Source organism: Hetaerina americana, unplaced genomic scaffold (genome assembly GCF_022747635.1).
Source record: "Hetaerina americana unplaced genomic scaffold, ioHetAmer1.1.p SCAF_12, whole genome shotgun sequence".
In the NCBI taxonomy this organism is placed as follows: Eukaryota; Metazoa; Arthropoda; class Insecta; order Odonata; family Calopterygidae; genus Hetaerina; species Hetaerina americana.
The window spans coordinates 10,402,653-10,421,114 of record NW_027286292.1 but is presented as its reverse complement, the minus strand read 5'-3'; the positions used below and the strand labels follow the sequence as shown (position 1 = coordinate 10,421,114).

Below are 18,462 nucleotides of genomic sequence, written 5' to 3'. Positions count from 1 at the left end.
ATACGATACGTTCACGGTTTCTTAAATGAGCGAAGGTTCTTTTAAACATATAGCGTTATACCAATTTTAAGCAACGGAACGAAATGATTCATACGGTAATACCATTTTCAGTGTACTCTTTGCTTCTATATTTTCATTAGAACGTGACATAAACGCACCATTTACGAATAATTTATACAAAAATCTGCGTATTACCGATCGCAATTTCACAATTGACGCGCCTTTCCGGGAATGTAAACCCTTTCATGGAAATGCGTACACAGAGCAACGAGTTCAACTCGCGTTTAATTCCAATCGTAAACTTGGCGTTACGTACGGTAAATTCGCATTTACGGTACGCTTTTTCAATATATTCATTTCTATGGAAAAATTCACGATTTCGTAAAGGCGTGAGCTGTTAACGTCAACTTCAAAGTTCAACTGGTCCAAATTTCACGTTCATGGTTGACCCCAGCGCATGCACATCGCATGCCTCGATGATCGTAGAAAAGGATCAGAAACAAGTAAAAATAAAATGGAGAATGATTACCAACTTTGCTAATTCACGTTCTGGTTGACGAATCAACTGTAAGCCTTCAGCCTAAGTCACGATTGACGTTCCAAATTGATGGCAAACAGGCGATAAAGATTAAATCCTTCAGCACGAAGGACTTGAGCCTTTCCCCTTACTCCCCGAGACGCGGCGCCGCTCGTCCCTGAAGGAGCCACTCGAAGGGGGATCGTACCCTAACAATCACACACCCTGCATTCCCATTCCCTCACATTCTCAAGCCCAAGGAAGTGCTCGCGACAGAACGACGACGGAGTGCAAGAAGTCGCGGCGCCACCATCGCACAGAGGTCCAGAATCCAAACGCGACTGGATAAAAGGCTACGGTTTGGCCATTTTAAAAAGGTTTCATTGCTTGAAGATGCAACTTAAATAATGGTGGAGTTCTACACCACCATTTAAACGTTTTTGGAGAGATATAATACATTTAGAGAGCATTTATCATCAGCCTTACCCACCTGTACACTGCTCCTGTTTGGCGGTCATGGTTGCGACGCTTGATAGCTATGACGATTTCTTAAGTACCGCTGGTAAATATTTAATTTTTTCTCCATTAAACTGAAGTCTGAAGATGCCGTCCCATTTTTTATTAAAAAAGTATGAACCTTAAGTCAGATTCGTAGTTGGACGAACTATGTTTTGTACAAACTTTTACGTTAAAACTACGAGGAAATAATTTCTTCAGCAAACTCTAAATAAATGAAATGTCACAATTATGTTTTGAGGAAAAAGTTGTCATCTAAGAGAATGCAAAACTACCTTTCGCCTGCAGCTCAGCGCAGCGTCTGGAACAATATTTTTCCGTATGGTAGCACGGATATCTTGGAAAGCACTTTGATGGAATTTATGGATTTAATTTATATTTACAGGAAAATATAACCCATAGGTGGGTAAAGACTTTCACAGTGGGGACAAAGAAATTAATGTACACGTAATTACATCCAAACAAACGCCATTTCCATGTTCGCTGTGTATCCAAGGACATGATGTGATATTCAAAATAACCTCCGAGAGACATGGGGAAATAAGAGGGCGAAGAAGAACGGAGGAGTGATTTGAAGTGGGAAATGTGCGAGGTCACAAGAGTGGAAACGGATGGAATGGGAAGGTTTGTCGTAAGATTAGGGACGCTTGCAGTGGGTACGAGAGGGAAAAAGTGGATGACCCAAGTTTTACGGGCGAAGGACATTTTAGGGAAATGTTAAAAAAAAAGAAACAGGGGGGGCAGTCGGCGACACCCAAGTATTTGGAGGTCAATGGGTTTATGAGGGCGGCAAAGGAAATGTGTACATGGCTGCTTCTCGGTCTCCACTTTCTCGGTCGGAAACCCAGTATACTGCCGCCACATGTGACTGCCATATTCTTTTCCTTGGAACCACTGACTTCGTCTTACAACTACTCATAAGGACGGGTGGACGTCAAACAGAAGTTTAAGGAATTACGAAGCACTTAAAAAATCATATAACAGTGAGACCATGAGTATGTTCGCAGTCATAGTGCCTTTTTATTAATTCCTAGCCACAACTTTGAAAACAAATTCGAGGAAACCATACAAATATTGTAATTCAACGATCATATAACAACTAAAATGAAAACAATTCGGATAAGGCTCACACTATATTGCTTTAATTGCACCCAACCAGATCAGGAATCTGATCCGCTGTGATGTGGCTAGCTGAGCGCCAAGGAAGGCCGGGTGAAATTGTCCCGATCGCCTACTGGGTGGATGGGCTGCGGCGAGCGGGCGTGGGGGGGTTGGGGGAGGAGGGCGGGCGACGCCGTTCGCCTCACGATTAGCGCCGAGTGGTGTGTGCAGGCAGCCGAGCCATCCCTTTCCGCACTGTGGACCATTCCGAGGATACTTTTGGTTTCCCTTTCAGGGCTAGAGCGCATTAATTGTCAATGGTTTAAGTGATTGATTTCCACGGAATTACTTTAGGTGCACCTCGTGAGGAACTCCTGATTTGCCCCATTCAAAGGAACGACGTGGACCATATGAATGACTCCAAACTTAGGATGTCTAAGCCAATGCAATGACTTTCAGTGGAACATTCAATGAATAACATTCTGCCGTGGTGTCCATTTCGAAAGGATTGACTAATATTGTGGAACTTAGCGAGAAATGCTATTTAAATTTGAATTCTTCTGAAGTTAGTCATTCATGCGTGGATTTATTGTGTGATTAGATGGCGTTAACTGCGGGGTGATTGATATGGACAACTACTACCTCCAACTAAAACTTCTCACGCTTACATTCACGAACAATTTACAAATACCAACCAAGGAAAAATTTATTAAATGAGAGTCGATTAGATCAAGTAATAATAAGCTTAGAGACATATTTATTAGTGCTCGCTCACTGTACTTGGGAGCCGGCCTGTAAAATTGTAATCGCAAAATTGACACAATTTTAACAAAAGGTGGCGCAATATTCGTGAAAAAATTGCTATGAGCAAATGAAAAGAGCCATAACGGCACTTGCAAACCGGCAACACGTATTGATTCGATGTAAAGACATAGATCACCATGGATAATTGAAACTAATGAAAGTATTTAGTGCGGCACGGTTCACTTTGCAAGTTTCATCAGCCATACGCAGCGAAGATTTGAATCATCGATGGACCTACGAACATCAAATCAGACAAATAGATTTATTTTTACTAGGCCATAAATATAATGGGCTCATTTTTCTCCCTATGCGAGTGCAACAATTTACCCAATATCCAAGCTCTGAATCGATTCATTTAGTACTCTCTCCGATTGCTGATGCCGTGCCCTGTTTGGAGCCAATTTATCGTGAGGGATTAATCGAAACGTAGACGACACTTGTACATATCTTTGACTAGCCCACACCCGCGAAGACCCCGCTCCCATTTTTCAACAGACGGAGGAGTAAATGGTTAGATGTAATTGGGAATGTGATCGGCTATGTAATTCGGATTTTGTAAAAAGTTTTGAATTCTGGGCACATATCTCGCAGACTAAGGATCGATATTACTTTTGAAAACGAAGTTATTATAGATGACGCGCCCTATCTCGGAAGTAAATACATTCTGTGTGATAATTGAGTGGCAAAATGGAAGACTGACTGAATGCTTGGGCCAAGTTCAACTTATGATTATAAAGATGAGAAGTGATGGCTAATAATTTACACATTAGTGCACGTTTCGAGGAGAAGCCGCATGCACATATGTAAAAATTGGATTGATCGTGTTACAAGTGTTACAGGCTAACTGGAGTTAGAATTCTGCGATTATTTTACACGTTTCTCTAAAAATAAGATACAGTTCGCTGCATTCCGTTAAATAAATGTTAGAGAGCATTGAGGTTTTTTGAAAAATTAACTTGTGATTTATGGAATAATGATACACCAATAGTAATTTATATTGATTAATTGTAAAATAACAACTAACAATTAAATATTCATCTCAGTAGCACGCAGAAAAATATTCCAGGATATCGTTTGTATTGCTGCCCTCAGACTGTCAGATATCCCGACTTTCGTGGAAGCAATCGCACCTACCTCCCGAACAGCAGCCCGCTTGGAGTCAATGCAGGAATTAGAAAAAAATGCACATTTCATGAAACTTCATTGCGATACGACCGGTTTCAACCCCTTTGTTGCACCTGCAAAGACCTGAAGATGTCGCGTAGGTGATGAAACTGGTTGTACCACCATACATTTTTGTGATATACATTAAGTTTGCCTTATTCCTTAATGTGATTTCACAAGGCGAGCCTGATACTGTTAACTAATTATGACACAATGCCTCTTCTGTAATGGCGTGCGTAAAACAGGCGTCGAAGCGTCAGCCCTAACGGGGAAGGAGCGTGTTATCAAAACGATGTCATAATCCGCCTTCGTTCGCCGAGGACCGAACTTCATTTATTCATATACTTTTTTCAACATCGTACATCTTTAATGACCAGTAATGAACTCCTTGCGTCGCTGCAAACATCCATTCATAAAATTCGACGGGCCATTGAATTTTTGCCTTCAAATTATTCATCAAGATGCAGTGGATGGCGTTCTCTTGCAAAGATATGGATAATTTACGATGGAGAATCCAAATTTGCCGCTACCTATATAAATCCACCCAGAGGTCCTGGTTCGAATCTTGGAGACTACATATTTTTCCAGTGGGATCCCTAATTTAGGTTCTGTGCGCTGAACACTTCAGGCGAGTACGCCGTCCGTCGGATGGGACGTTGAACAGCGGGCCTCTCAGCGCCTTTCGTTGAGAGTAGGCTAATGCCGACGCTGAGTTTCTCTTCACCCTCCCTCCTTGACGAGCGCAACTGAGTACATTTAATGAACTATTCTTCTGCCGTTGTTCTCCATTCCAAGCGCTTCTAGTATTTCAAACAACTTGTTCCATTCGAAGTTGTCGAAGGCCTTCCCTCGTGTAATTTCACGAATACCATTTGTCAAGGACTGTTTACGTTCATCATTTTATCGGCAAGCACCCTCAAACGGAGGATTGACTATCTTGCTTCTCGGCTTTTCCTTAATCCGAATTGGTTTCCTGTGAGGTTTTCCGGGATATTTTCTTCTATTTTCCGGCTAATAATCCCAGTTAGTATGCTCAATGGGTGAGGCATCAGGGTAAATATTCTACCTGCTTCGTATTTATCTGTTCTTGGTTTCTTCGGTACCGCAATCATCTCACTACATTCCTAAGTCCTCGAGTAGTTTTCCACTATCGTAGCTATATTTAATTATTCCCAAGAAGGTGTCCTTTGCTTTAAACCCGAGCGCCTTGATATGTCTCCGTGTATTTTGCCGACACCTGGTGCGTTATAGTTCATCACCATCACTTTCATGCCTCCGTCGAATTCACTCCTTCGTATCTCCGGATCCCATTGGTCTTCTTCGATCACAATTTCTTCTTTAATAGGGTCACATTAGATTTTTTGGGCATTTGGTAGAGTTATTCGATACATTTCTTTCATCTATTCCCAATATCTTCATCTTCTATAAGTATCTTTGCATCGTGGAAGTTGTGAGATTTTAGTTTACTTCTTTCCGAATTGTCTCTTCACCAGCCCATACTTGTAAGACATTTCCCCTTTTCCCTTCTTTAGCATTTTTTGGTTCCGCTACTTCTTATAAAAGCTTTCCTTAGTTTTATTTCTTGTTTTCTTGTATTTTTCCCTTGCCTCTAAGATGCCTCTAATTTTAGCCGCTATCCAGCAGCTAATGAGCTACTTCCATCATGATATTTCTTATTTCCTTCCATCGCCCTTCTATGCTAGTCCCATTTATTCCTTTCATTTTTCTGTCGATAGTCGCAGTGAACTTTTCTCCTCATTAAATGAAGAACACAATGTATATTTCAACTGTTCTGTATTTACGTTCAACTAGTGTCAATGCTTAGGTGTCATCATCAGGCACAAATTAATTAAGTCGCGGTCCATTTATATACCATTCATGAGGGACCGGAGAAAATCATGCGAGTGATTTCAACCCGGAACTCATACACGAGATGGAAAAAGGAATAAGGATGGAAAAGCGGGAAAAGCTGGGAATAAGGAAGAATTTAAAAACGGGTCATTTGGTTAACGATTTATTGTTTGAATATCTCTCCCCAATCCTGGAAGTACCCCTTTCCTTCACAGAAAGACCCAACAAACCCCCCACCCCACTGTGAACCAACCAATCACCTTTCCTGACGCTTAACACCCCTCTCCCCCTTCCCATCTCCGCCGATCGCAACCCCACTGTTTTCCCCTCCTTTCCCCGCCTCTCTCACCCACCCCTTCTCTCCCTCATGAATGGTACATCAAATGGACCGCGACTTGATTAATTTGTACCTGATGATGACTCATAAGCATTGAAACAAGTTGTACGTAAATAAAGAACAGTGGACATATACATTGTGTTCTTCATTTAATTAACATGAACTTCCACAAAGTTGAACCGGTAACAATTGAACTTTTCTCTTGCTTGATTTTCCTCCGGCATATTTGTGCTCCATCTGGGTTTCCATGTCACTTTCATCTCCTGTAATGCAGTCAGCTGTCCATCACCACCAAGTAGCGATCAGTTTATAACTATTGTTAGAATCAGAATTCTCTAATTATATTATTGGCACGATTTGACTCAAGCGCGTCATTCCTTATTCCCCTTTCATAAGAGGACACAGAATCTGCAATCACCCCGACTCCCTTGATAATAAATTCCTCTCAAATCTACCCTATTCCCTCCTCCAACGAGGTTATCCTGAATCCCTTCTAAACAAAAGAATCCGAAGACATGCTTACACTCCCGAACCTTCCTCCACCACAGAAACCCACCCTCTTTTAATTTTTACCACATACATCGCTGGCCTAGATCGCTGGTCTAGTCTCTGAGATCAATCCTAAAACACCTCTACCCTATCCTCAAAAAACCATAATTCCACCACCAACCTTTTCGTGTTGGTGTACACAATGTTCGTGTAAACTAACAAGACAGCAATACAGTTCTTCCTGTCAGTTCGTCCGTACACTGTGCGTGATACGTCCGATGAATTCTCTTCGAATTTGCAGTCGGGCCAAGCTTTCCATTTCTGCCGAAGTTTCGTTGGTTGATTTGTTCATCGTCTTCAGTGCATCTCTGAGGACAGCAAACGACTCGACCACCGATACGTCGGCAGAAATGAAGAGCTGGACCCGGCTTAGAAGCCGAATAGAATTCATCGGCATCATAAGCCGGGTAAACATCGGATCCTTTTGATGTAAAAATTGAGGTCGAAAAAGCAAATCAACCAGGATAATCCGAAAATTATTTTACGAGTATAATGAATAGATCCAGTGGTAGTGTACTATGATAACAACATCTACGTGAATCCTGACGGCGTGCGTCCACCTCCCCGGCACCCGAGCATACCCTCCGCGCATTTCTTTCTCACTGTACCTCCCAGAAGTTCACGCACGCCCCCACCCGCACCACGACCACTCTCCCCCTCCGTCCATCCCTCTCTCTCAGACAGCGACGCCGCCTCACGCCCGAGACACTCCTTCCGCCACACAAGCCGGGATGGGAACGGGCGTGGGGAAGGTCGAATGTTCCGCAGCCTTGAGGTTCTCCTCTTTGGCGACGGCGCATTTGTGGGCCGCCACACGCATGTTGCCAGCGGAAGCTACGTCCAACCCTCTCCCCTTACGCACCAGCCCACCCCTCCTCCCTCCAATCCGCAGGGTGCCAAGGCGCGACGCCCGATAGGATGAGATGAGTGCGAAGCGATAAATGATTATTATTGCAAACGCTCTCGACGCATCGGCTTCGCAATGCACAAGTTGACGTCGACATCTCAACCTCGACTCGACTCGATCTCGCGCCCTCTCATTCACATCGCACTTAACGAAAAACTGAACGTGTTCGTCAACTTAGATGGAATGTGATACATTTTCCACTGCTCTACCCCGGGGCGTTGACGGTGCCATCGGGCCGAAGACTGTATGCCTTTTGCGGGGAAATATGGTATGGGAGTCGATCAAGTCTGAATGAAATTAACGTTGTGTACCATGAGTAACCTTAAACCCATGAGTAACATAATTTTACCTTAAATACGCCCTATAGTTTCCAGCGGTGTGGCATTTCGATAAAATATTTGTATTTATACCGTGACGTTACCCGGACTCACGCTTAGAAATTTCAACTGGGAAGATTGAAAAAAAAGGCGATATATGTATACGTTTACAAATGCATATGTATACACATGTATATGTTGAATGAATGTTGTCCTCATACAAATTAACTTAGTAACCATCCATTGCGATAAAAACCTGGTATTTTTTTCAATCTACATTCAATCATCAATTCAATTCACACCAGCTCACCACTGGTTGATTTATTTACAAGTATGGCGTCACGATTGCGCTTGAGATGCGCTTCGGGGATCGGGATGTCGCGGTGGCTAACATACTGGCTTCCCACCGATAGGGCCCGTGTTCGAATCCTGGAGACTGCAGATCTTTTTCAATGGTATCCAGATCCCTGATTGAGGAGCTTTGAGGGGAGCACTTTGAGTGAATACCCAGTCCGTCGGATGGGACGTTAAACTACGGACCCCTTGGCGCCATTCGTTAAGAATCGGCTAATGCCGACGCCAGGTTTCTATCCACCCTTCCTTTCCCATCCATCTCTAATGGCCCATTTGACCTCAGCTGTCAGTCACCTCCCCTAAAACTAGTTGAGATGTGCTTCCTTCTCGAAGCATCGCGGTGCCTGCAAGGCCAGCGCACCCACCGCGAAACTTATTTCGAAAACTTACTCGCTTGCGGCGCGCCTGAATGTCGCGGAGTGCAAAACATATCACGGCAAAACTGCCAAAAGTGAAACATCCCATTTAAAAAAAAATCATTTAATCTGTTTTCCAGCGATCCAAGCAAGGAAAAATATGTTTGACCCAAAAGCGTGCCTGAAAACATTTATTGGTTAAACGGCTCAATAGAATTGGTGGCCGGGAGACTGTGACATGAATCCTATCACTACCCGAGCAGAACCTTGCGAACAACTCCTGCTTGAGAGAAACTACTCATGGCAAGTCAAGTGTGACGGATATACTTGAGAAACAAAATTGAAGTCTCTACCAACATTAAGAAATGCGAAATAAAAAATGCAGCAAGAAAAAATGTCCCAACGACAATTATCACTACACCAAATTAAAATCTCAAATCGTCATTACGAACACTTGATAGTAGTCTGAATTTATATGTTTATAAGTGGTGTCCGAACTCTCGTGGTTCCGCAGGGTATACGCAATACGAATACGTAAACAAAAATACAGATATTTTAAAGAAGAAAGGAGGAAGGTAGAAAGGAAACAAAGAGGTATGTAGATTAGGATTTAGAAGTAGAGGCTGGTAAGACGAGATGATAAGGGTATTCACTTGTTGAAAATGTGCCATGAAAATAAGAGAGTCATTTACCAAGGAGAATGAGCGAGTGGCGTGCGGGGAGGGAGGGGGAGAGTCCTACTTAGGGATGAGCGCTGATGCGCACGGGCCGACAGCCATGCGTGGGGATCAACTCGAGGTAAATCATTTAATTACCGGTACAATTTACAAGGGTGTCTCGTCAATTGCAATCATTACGTGGTAATTTTTCAATATTTTTCAGTTGTCAGCAAAAGGTTTTCAAGGTCTTACTAAGAATCTCAATGACAACGGCGATCTCAAGCTTAATCCCTCCCAGACAGTGAATCAATGGATAAAACTAAAAACTTGTTCAAACCACATGCGACAGGAAGACATAATAGGCCTTTTTTGCCATAGCATGAGAAATATCGAATCAATAATATTACCCATCGCACATTTCGAAGTATATCTGTCCGTATCACGGCAAGCAATTTTCATAATATGCATAAGGCTGATTCCAAGAAGGTATATATTTAAAGAAACAAATTATATAAATTCATAATGATTCATAGTAGTGATAACTAATTATGAAATACAATTTTTAACTGGAAGAAAGAATAGTTAATTAAACTCTTATTACTTTCCACTCCTCTTCCTATATTATCTCATCAATAGTTTTCTTACTAACCGCGAAAATTAGCATGTCGAAAGTGAAGCACGAAATATAGTTAAAATTTTAAATAATTCTAGTTTTACCGTATTTTATCGTGGGAACCGCACCCTAATTTATCCCATACTTCACGGTTTTTAAGACCATTGAAGTAGCAAACACTAATATTGACCTGAATCACGTAAAAACGAAAATATTCACGTCACCAGACTTAAAGGCACATGTTAATAGATTTTTTCACTTTTATTACATATAATAGTTGTGTATTATATCTATCCTAATAATATCTACTCGATGAGTGATAAGAATCAAAATCAAACCAGATGCAATTTTCTTCTCTACTTGGTATACTAAGCAAAATATGTATTTATGCATGAAAAAATATAAGCCATCTACAACCTGCAAGGCTGACTCATAATTTAAACCACTTCATAGGGCATCAACGGAGAAAAACAGAATAGCCCTTATGGCAGAATAGTATCCCGCGCCACCACTCTATGGTTATATAGAGTGGTGGCGCGGTACACCACATTGGGGACAGTTACACGCGACGTTTCTTTCTGGGCATATAAATTCAACACCAAAAGTGCATAGTATGAACCTGCTTTCCTTTAAATATGACTTCACAAGAAGCTATTATTTCATCCCTGTGGTCAACGCAGAGCAACCGTGAGAACTCGGCGGAAAATGGGTACAATGTCTCCAGAACTTCAGAAATCAATCCCATCAAGCATCTACCCTTCTCGACGTCCCCTATGATATTCCCTTCCCTCGGTACACCTAACCACCGTCCCCCGATGATCGGCACCCGCCCACATTAGGGAATCTGACCAACTGCCACTCACCCCCGTCCCGCTAAAATCACTATATCAGGCGATTTGGTTTTGGGTTAAACATTTCATTTTATGCATCAGGTCGTGGCTCAGTGGGTGTTGGCGGTAGTATTAGAAATGGAAAGTCCTCGGTGGAAACTCACCTATTAAGTTTACTAATTACTTAAACGTTTCACTGATAACGGCGAAAAATTTAAAATTGGCCTAATATCTTTACAATTTTTACAATTCACTTTCCTTATAAACGCATTACCCAAAGGCCGACCTTAAATTTTCCATCCAGAATGTGAAAAATTAAAATTTATCCGTCTAAATGGCAATCCTGGACGATGGAAAAACGTAGAAAAAACCAAATCCGGTTCGGGCAAACATATGTTAATGACCTGGAAATCGATATAAAACAGAAAATGGTGTTATTTCAAGGCAGGATTTATTTTAATACATTAATATATTAAATGGCTACCCTCCAACCAAAGAGAAAAATCCTTCGGGCCCGAAGAAAGGCGAAACATTCCCCATTGAGCAAATTTCGTTAGCCAGGTGAAATGACTGAGATTTCAATCAATATAACCGGTATTTAGAGAACTATTTGGGCAAAAAGGCATCTTAGAAAAAATTAAAATTTTTTATAGCCATTAACAATTTTTAAACTTCCTTGTGTTCAGAAAACTATAAGCATGAAATATGTAACGAAACGTTTTAACTTAATGGTGTTTTGGTTATTTGAGTCTAATGTCTTCCATTCGTGCGCTATTAATTTTATTTTGTCTCGTTTCATAATATTTCCCCCATGTTTAATCAACTGGCTGTGTTAAATACTGTACACTTGTGGAAATATGATTTTTTTAACAAACGTTCGCCACGCATTTATGACTTCATTGGACCACACCTCTCGTAAGAGGCCATGGAGAGAAAATGTTTCAAGTCACCAAAAAAAAGGGATAACGTTTAATTTAAGAAACAAGGGGGAGGAGGATTCGGTCTCCATCGGGCGTGGACAAGCGCTAACATACGTATTTCAGCGGAGTGACCGTTCTGGCGATGGCTTATTTATAGGAGTTTTCAGCATACCCAGTCACCTGAGTCCTTGGAACGAGGGAGGGGCCAGGAAAAAGGCGTGGGTTCCAATTGGCGTGGGTTCGACCTTAGAACTTTGTGCAGCCTTTGAGGACATTCATTGCCGTATCAGAAAACAAATTAAGCATGACATGCTTGATTGTGCCGTCATTTCAACACCAAGTACGATTTCTGCTCTCATACTGATTATAATGCGATGATATTTAGAAAGAAAATTTTAAATTGAACCTTGGTTAAGACTAGACTCCAGGCATTTGTTCACCGCGGCGATATTTTGGGGAAAACATAGAGAAATCAAAAGATACTCTGAAAGAACAAGGCTGCTCATGGGGAAAAGGGGTCGCGGCCGTTGCAATAAAACATGTTCACTCCCCCGAACTTTTCTTTGCCGCTAATAAATTCTCATTAAAGGTCGTCACTTGATCAGTGACATGTGCTACATTATATTCAACACTTAATCGTGGATGGATGCGTGGGGTACGGGTGATTAGTTTGGACAATTTAAAAAAGAACTGCACCTGTCACTGAAGGTAGCGGTAATACGATCGCAAGAGGAAGAATAATTCTATCGAAAAATTCTAGATATTCGTCGAGGGAGACATCCGACAGAATTTCCTACCTGCCTTCCCAAGTGTCCTAAAAATCATTTCCGAAATCTGCGAGCCAAAAAATTATTCCCATAAATAGGAAATTCCCTAAAGAAGTGGGGGAACTATTTGAACATCGCGCAATGCGCTTGGGTGGGTGGCAAAAAATGGCTCGTGACGTGCGTGCGCACTTGCGTAATGACTATGTATTCTTTCCCATGCAAGCTAGTATCAATTGAATGCATTGAAACAAGTGCGCTTGTTTCGCCTAGTTTATTTCGGACCTGATTTGGGGTATGTCAGAAAAACTTTTGTATTGAATTGTCAGAAAAAATTTGTATTGAAATCATGTATTTTTACCTTGCGATCTAAAACCTCTTCCGTTTTTTTTAGTTTTTTTGAGTAATTTTTTTTGCAAAAATACAGGTATGACAAATTAATGATCCTAAGCATATTATGTCAGGAATTCTGCAAACAGGTCTCCAGAAATATAATTTCTAAACACTAGTCGCACAAAAAATTAATCTCACATGCTCGTAAAGTTTGTTACTCGCCAACGGCCTTGGACGGAATCGACTGTCATCAGAGAGCAACCGAAGTTGCCTCCATCGCATTATTCCGCCATTCATGGCATTGCTCAATATGTGACATCAGTTTACAAAAAAAAGGAATTTACTACGCGAAGAAATAAAAATATTTTGAGAAAATGAAATGTCAACTATACGCTTGCATTCACGAAAAATTATGTTAACAGGGGAACACCAAACTAATAAAATAAAAGCATAAAATTAATCGTTAAATACTGACCATAAGTGTGCAATTTAGGAAACGTCATGCGGGGAACTTGGGCGTCTGGTTTGAAAATCAGCCACACTCGAATGCATTCATTTCTTTCTTCTGATTATTTTTTACATTTAATAAAGTGGTTAAAAAACCAACTAAGATTTCAGCACAAATAATTTTTGCCACATACTTCTAGATGGTGAATCATAGTGATCGCCACTATCACCCTGCATCGCAGGATTAACGTCAACTTCTGGAGTCCGAACGCCCCCCGCCGTGTGCCCTCGTGTTACGTGGGGTGTAGGCGAATGTGTATAAAATCTATTATGTTTGTGAATCGTCCGTCCGGAATGCGAAAAATACTAACCCATTATATAGTAAGTGTCTGAATTGCATGTGTGTATGCCCTCTTTTAATGTATTTTAAAATATTTCAATGTATTTGAATGTGTTTCAATATATTTTCTTGTCCTCTTTGAGTAGGCATAGGCAAATCTGCCAACCATATAATACTCGTTTTATATGAAGGCATGTTGCATGATTAGTGTTTGGTTGTCCCCTTTCCACGTGGTTTTTGGTGGATCGCGGGGAGCCAGGAGGATGAGGAAATTGAGAGAATACATGTAGAATGGCTGGTGACCTACTACCCCCTGCCACACGTCCTTGCGACGGCTTGTGAGGTATTATGTTTATGTAGAATTCAATGAACCCATTGAATTGACCCGGAAACCTCTTAGGCAGGGGCTCCTTGGGTCCGCTTCTTCGGAAGGCTCACGATAGACGGCGTAGGCAACTCAGCCGAGCTGCCCAGCGGCAGCGGCGGGTGCAGAATCCCTGGTTGCTTTGGTACGGGCGGCCCACGCGTGACACCAGTTTCGCTCGTCAGAAGTGGCCGAAATGGGGGTTGTGGGAGGCGGGTGGAGGCAAGGGTCGCTCACACACGCGCTGAAACCCAATTCTGTGACTTGATGCCCTTTCCATTTCCTCATTCTCACTAAGTGCAAGGCTTCACGGGTGGCTGGTTCCACTAATGACAGAATTCTAAGATCTACTTCCATGAACAGGAATAAGACTCACTCATAAATAACATGAACAGGATCATGACAATATCTACCACCACAGGATTTGCCGCCTGAAATAAAAAACAATTCAAGCAAGTGGCTGCTACAGGTATAATGATCCGGTCGGGCACAGGGTTGAAGTAAGTCCTTAATAGTTAAGTGAGGAAGATTTCAGGACAGCATCTGAATACATTTCGATCAGCATGGCGGATATTACGCCGGAGATTAAAAACAATAAATGAGTGAAAGTAAAACGACTGTATTTCGTGAATTGGATTGGTATCGGAGAAATAAGAGAGGGATGGCACTGTTTAGAATGGGGAAAGCAACAGGACGTTCCCGTGGCCGTTGACCCCTACAAGATCAACAGATCATGTACTTATATGCCGAGAGACGCCTAAAAAGCACGATGCTATTTTATCACCACCCTGCCATTGTGATAAAAATGCGCTGTTAACGTCGTGACTGAGAAACACGCGAGTGCAAATGGATGTTTGGAGTCCACTAGTCCGACAGTCTGTCTTTCTTGTTATTATCAGACTGGTCTGACTTTTCTATGGAATTAGGGTGCCGAAGACCTAGGATTTTCACTGAGGCAATAAAATTTAGCAATAGTTTAATATTCCGCGGTTTACAGTCAGACGCTAATTTGTCTCTGTTTTTTGTCATTCGACAAGGCATCGATGTTGGTACTTGCTAATGGTAGTATCATTCTAATTTAGTCGTGTTCCAAGTATTCATTTCAGCATTTTACTCATCCAAAACCTATGAACCTTCGAATTACTGGAAATATATGGTACTCGAATGGTTCAATATTTTATCATCAAGGTTTTCAAAGCATGGCGAAGGAACTCATGGACACCTTTCAACCTTTTCATTCTAAACTCTTTTCGGGAAAGATCAAGATAAGATATCCATTTGAAAAAGACGGGCATTGCAAATAAACACGAAAACGCATTAAGGCCCATCCGTCACTTTGGCTTACTAGTAATTCCATGATCCGCTAAGGAAAGCCTCGCATGTCAAGTTTCTTTTGTCACATCGGTCCACACGGATTCATTTGCATACCAAGGAGATGCTGATGGTTGGCGGAGGGCGAAGGCTCTCCCGACTTTCCGCGTCCTTTGTTTTTATGTTGAGGTTAGTGGAGTTCGGCATGGGACCAACCGGCAGACCCGATTACGAGAATTTATGGAGATTGAGCAGTATTTAGCTTCACAGTGGGTTTCCAGGGCTTCTAACCGCTTTAGGAAAAAGTGATTCGAACAAAATCCCTTGTCCTTGAATATTAATTGTTTTGGAAGTTGTAACTGTCGGAGACAAGACATAAAAATCACCCGTGGAAGCCTGTTGAGTTTCTCTTTTTACCACGTTACTGCTCCGGGGGCAGACTTACTTCAAAGAACAAACAACTAAAGAGTCGAATCGCATATTTTTACTGCTCACTGAAAAGGCACTCATGAACATATAATTAATAATAAATAATGAATGGTGAGAATCAAACTAAAAGATCTGATAACATCTCTCACGACTGAAAAAGTTGACCTAGTGTATCACGGCCATGGTGCTTAATTTAGATGACTGGCATGACCATTTTGAGATAAATGTGCGAAACCCTTTTCAATTACTTGAGGGGCGCGTTGAAAAAACTAAGTGAACACGAAGAGGATAGGTTCATATCACCAAACCAAATGAAAATTATCAAATCGAAAACTGATAGATCGGTGTGAGATTTTTCGAAACGCGATACACGATTTATGGCAATGGTGGGCTGGAGAACGAATTGGCTACTCAGCCGGAGTCCGGGTGATGCGACAAAATCGGAAAAATAACCTTAGCTACGTGATTTTCCTGGATCGAAGGATTTGGAGGGAAGTCTCAGGGGGCACAGGGAAAAAGTGCCCTTCCACCGCCCTCTCGAAGCAGCGGGATCTCCATGGCGCGAAGCTTTGCCCTCGTCCCTAGCGGGACTTGCAAACTGGCGCGCCGAGATTCTTTTTACTCAACCCTCCGAGAAATTTCTTAATTATCAAACTTTTCATAAGTATCTGACATTATTATTAGGACCGGTACCGACTGTGTTTTAAATAAACCCTTACGTAACTTAATTGCCTCAAGACTTTCGTCGAGTGAGAATTGAAAAATGTCGTCGATGAGCGAGCCTACTAGAACTGCATATTCAAATATGATTCTAAACAGTATGATTACTTTCTTTTACTTCGCATGTAATACTAATGATTTATCTATACATTAAAAGCAAAGATTATGTATTTTAAAAGGTCAATAATTTATCCAAGAAATTTTGAAGTCACATATGTGTACACATCAGTTGGGAGAATCAAGTCGGTAAGTGGAAGTAACATGACATGAGAACAGAATGCAGAGGCCTCCTCAAGAGTTCCATTACTGCTTTAAAAGTTTGTTGTAAAACTCGAGAATTCGTTTCGTTGTTTAGGGAGTGAGGATCACTTGCTTCCGAATTAGGGAGGAGGGGTCGCTCAGAAACTAAATCAATCACTCTTAACTTCCTTTTACACACTTTAAATTGAAATAATATGACACACACATTTCTGCAATTAGTGCGCGAGTGGCCTATTTCTTAAATAATCATCAATTATGACGAAATTTTAAATGTCCCCGCAGATGTCCATCAAGGCACTAAAGAAAATGCTCCGATAGCTCTCGTCTCATTTGCAGTGGTGTTGCACGTGGGTAGCCGACCAATACAAGTACAGTCTGTTTCCTAAGGAAGTGGCCCACGAGGAGCGAATTAGAAAATGGCGCAACTTTCAAATCATATGACAACGGGGCACTCTCGCTACGCCCTCCTGATCCCCATTTCCAGGCAAAACATTCATACCGAGAAAGCACAGAAAACGAATCCCTTCCAATTACACTTAACCGCAGGTTAACGTTCGCTTCAGTGCATTGTGGCGTTCAGATGGAGGGGTACCACGCAACTGCGATACACACACATATATATATAATATATATATTATATATATATATATTATATATATATTATATATATATTATATATATTATATATATATTATATATATATTATATATATATTATATATATATTATATATATATTTGTATATATCCCTCAAAATGCGAAAGCCAAAGATTTTCCCGAAGCTTGAAAGTGACTCTAGTAAGACTAATGTTGGAAAGACTCAAAAATGGTATCACTGCGTGCTTATTATTAATGAAAGCAGTGGGCTTTCAAATATTCAATTTTCCTTCCTCGTGTTTCTTGACCTTAATGCCATCAAGTCATTCATCACTACGGTACGTGCTTCCGTTAACTTTCACTTAATTGCGTTTCCACACCCCAGCACATACAATAAGGCGATCGCTAGATATTGTGTCCGATGATAAAACCGGCGCTCCGGCGGGGCGTCGAGGGGTTTGGGCGACGGTGAGCGTCGGCCTGAATAGAAGCCCCGAAATGGCGGGATAGTCTCGCCGTATTCGGGCGCATGTCCCCGCCGCCTCCCGTCTCACGACGGCCTAATCAAAAATGTCACAGCCCCCACTTTCAGGCCCAGCCAGCATCATATTTCGATAGGCGAACAGTGGGCAAAAAAACAAGTAAGATTCGACAAGAGTCTTCCTCCCGGGCCCGGCGGAAGTTTACGGACGCGATATGATAGCAAGCATACCTTTATGAGGGCGCCTATGTCGCTTCTCCTTCGACTTCTGGTCCCTGAGGGGATGCGACGAGGACTGGAAACGTGACCCTAATAGACACGGCGTGTGAACAAGAGGTCTGACACTCACGCTCCGACGGCACGAGACGACTGACGGCCACGCGCGCTCGGATTATATTCGTTAGCGAGCGGTTTGGAATTCTTGCGAGGTTAGCGCCGCCTAGCGTGCCTTCCGCGTAATAGACTCCTTCCCCTCTCATCCCCCCAACGGAGCCGAACCACCCCCGATCCCCTCCTCGCCCTCCCATAACATCACCACAGGGCGGTGGACGGGGACACGCACATCGAACGCACAGAGAAACCAGTAGTGCGGGGTGCGAGCAGGAATGGAGGGGCGCGTCT

General features: G+C 42.1%; 1 protein-coding gene across 1 annotated transcript in view; it reads right to left on the bottom strand.

Annotated features, from left to right (window-relative positions):
- Positions 1 to 18,218, bottom strand: part of LOC139685679 (sialin) — a 176,342-nt gene extending 158,124 nt beyond the window's left edge. The window contains exon 1 of the mRNA XM_071582657.1: positions 18,073 to 18,218. The gene's annotated coding sequence lies outside the window, so the exon portion shown is untranslated. The remainder of the gene's footprint in view (positions 1 to 18,072) is intronic.
- Positions 18,219 to 18,462: the final 244 nt, after the last annotated feature.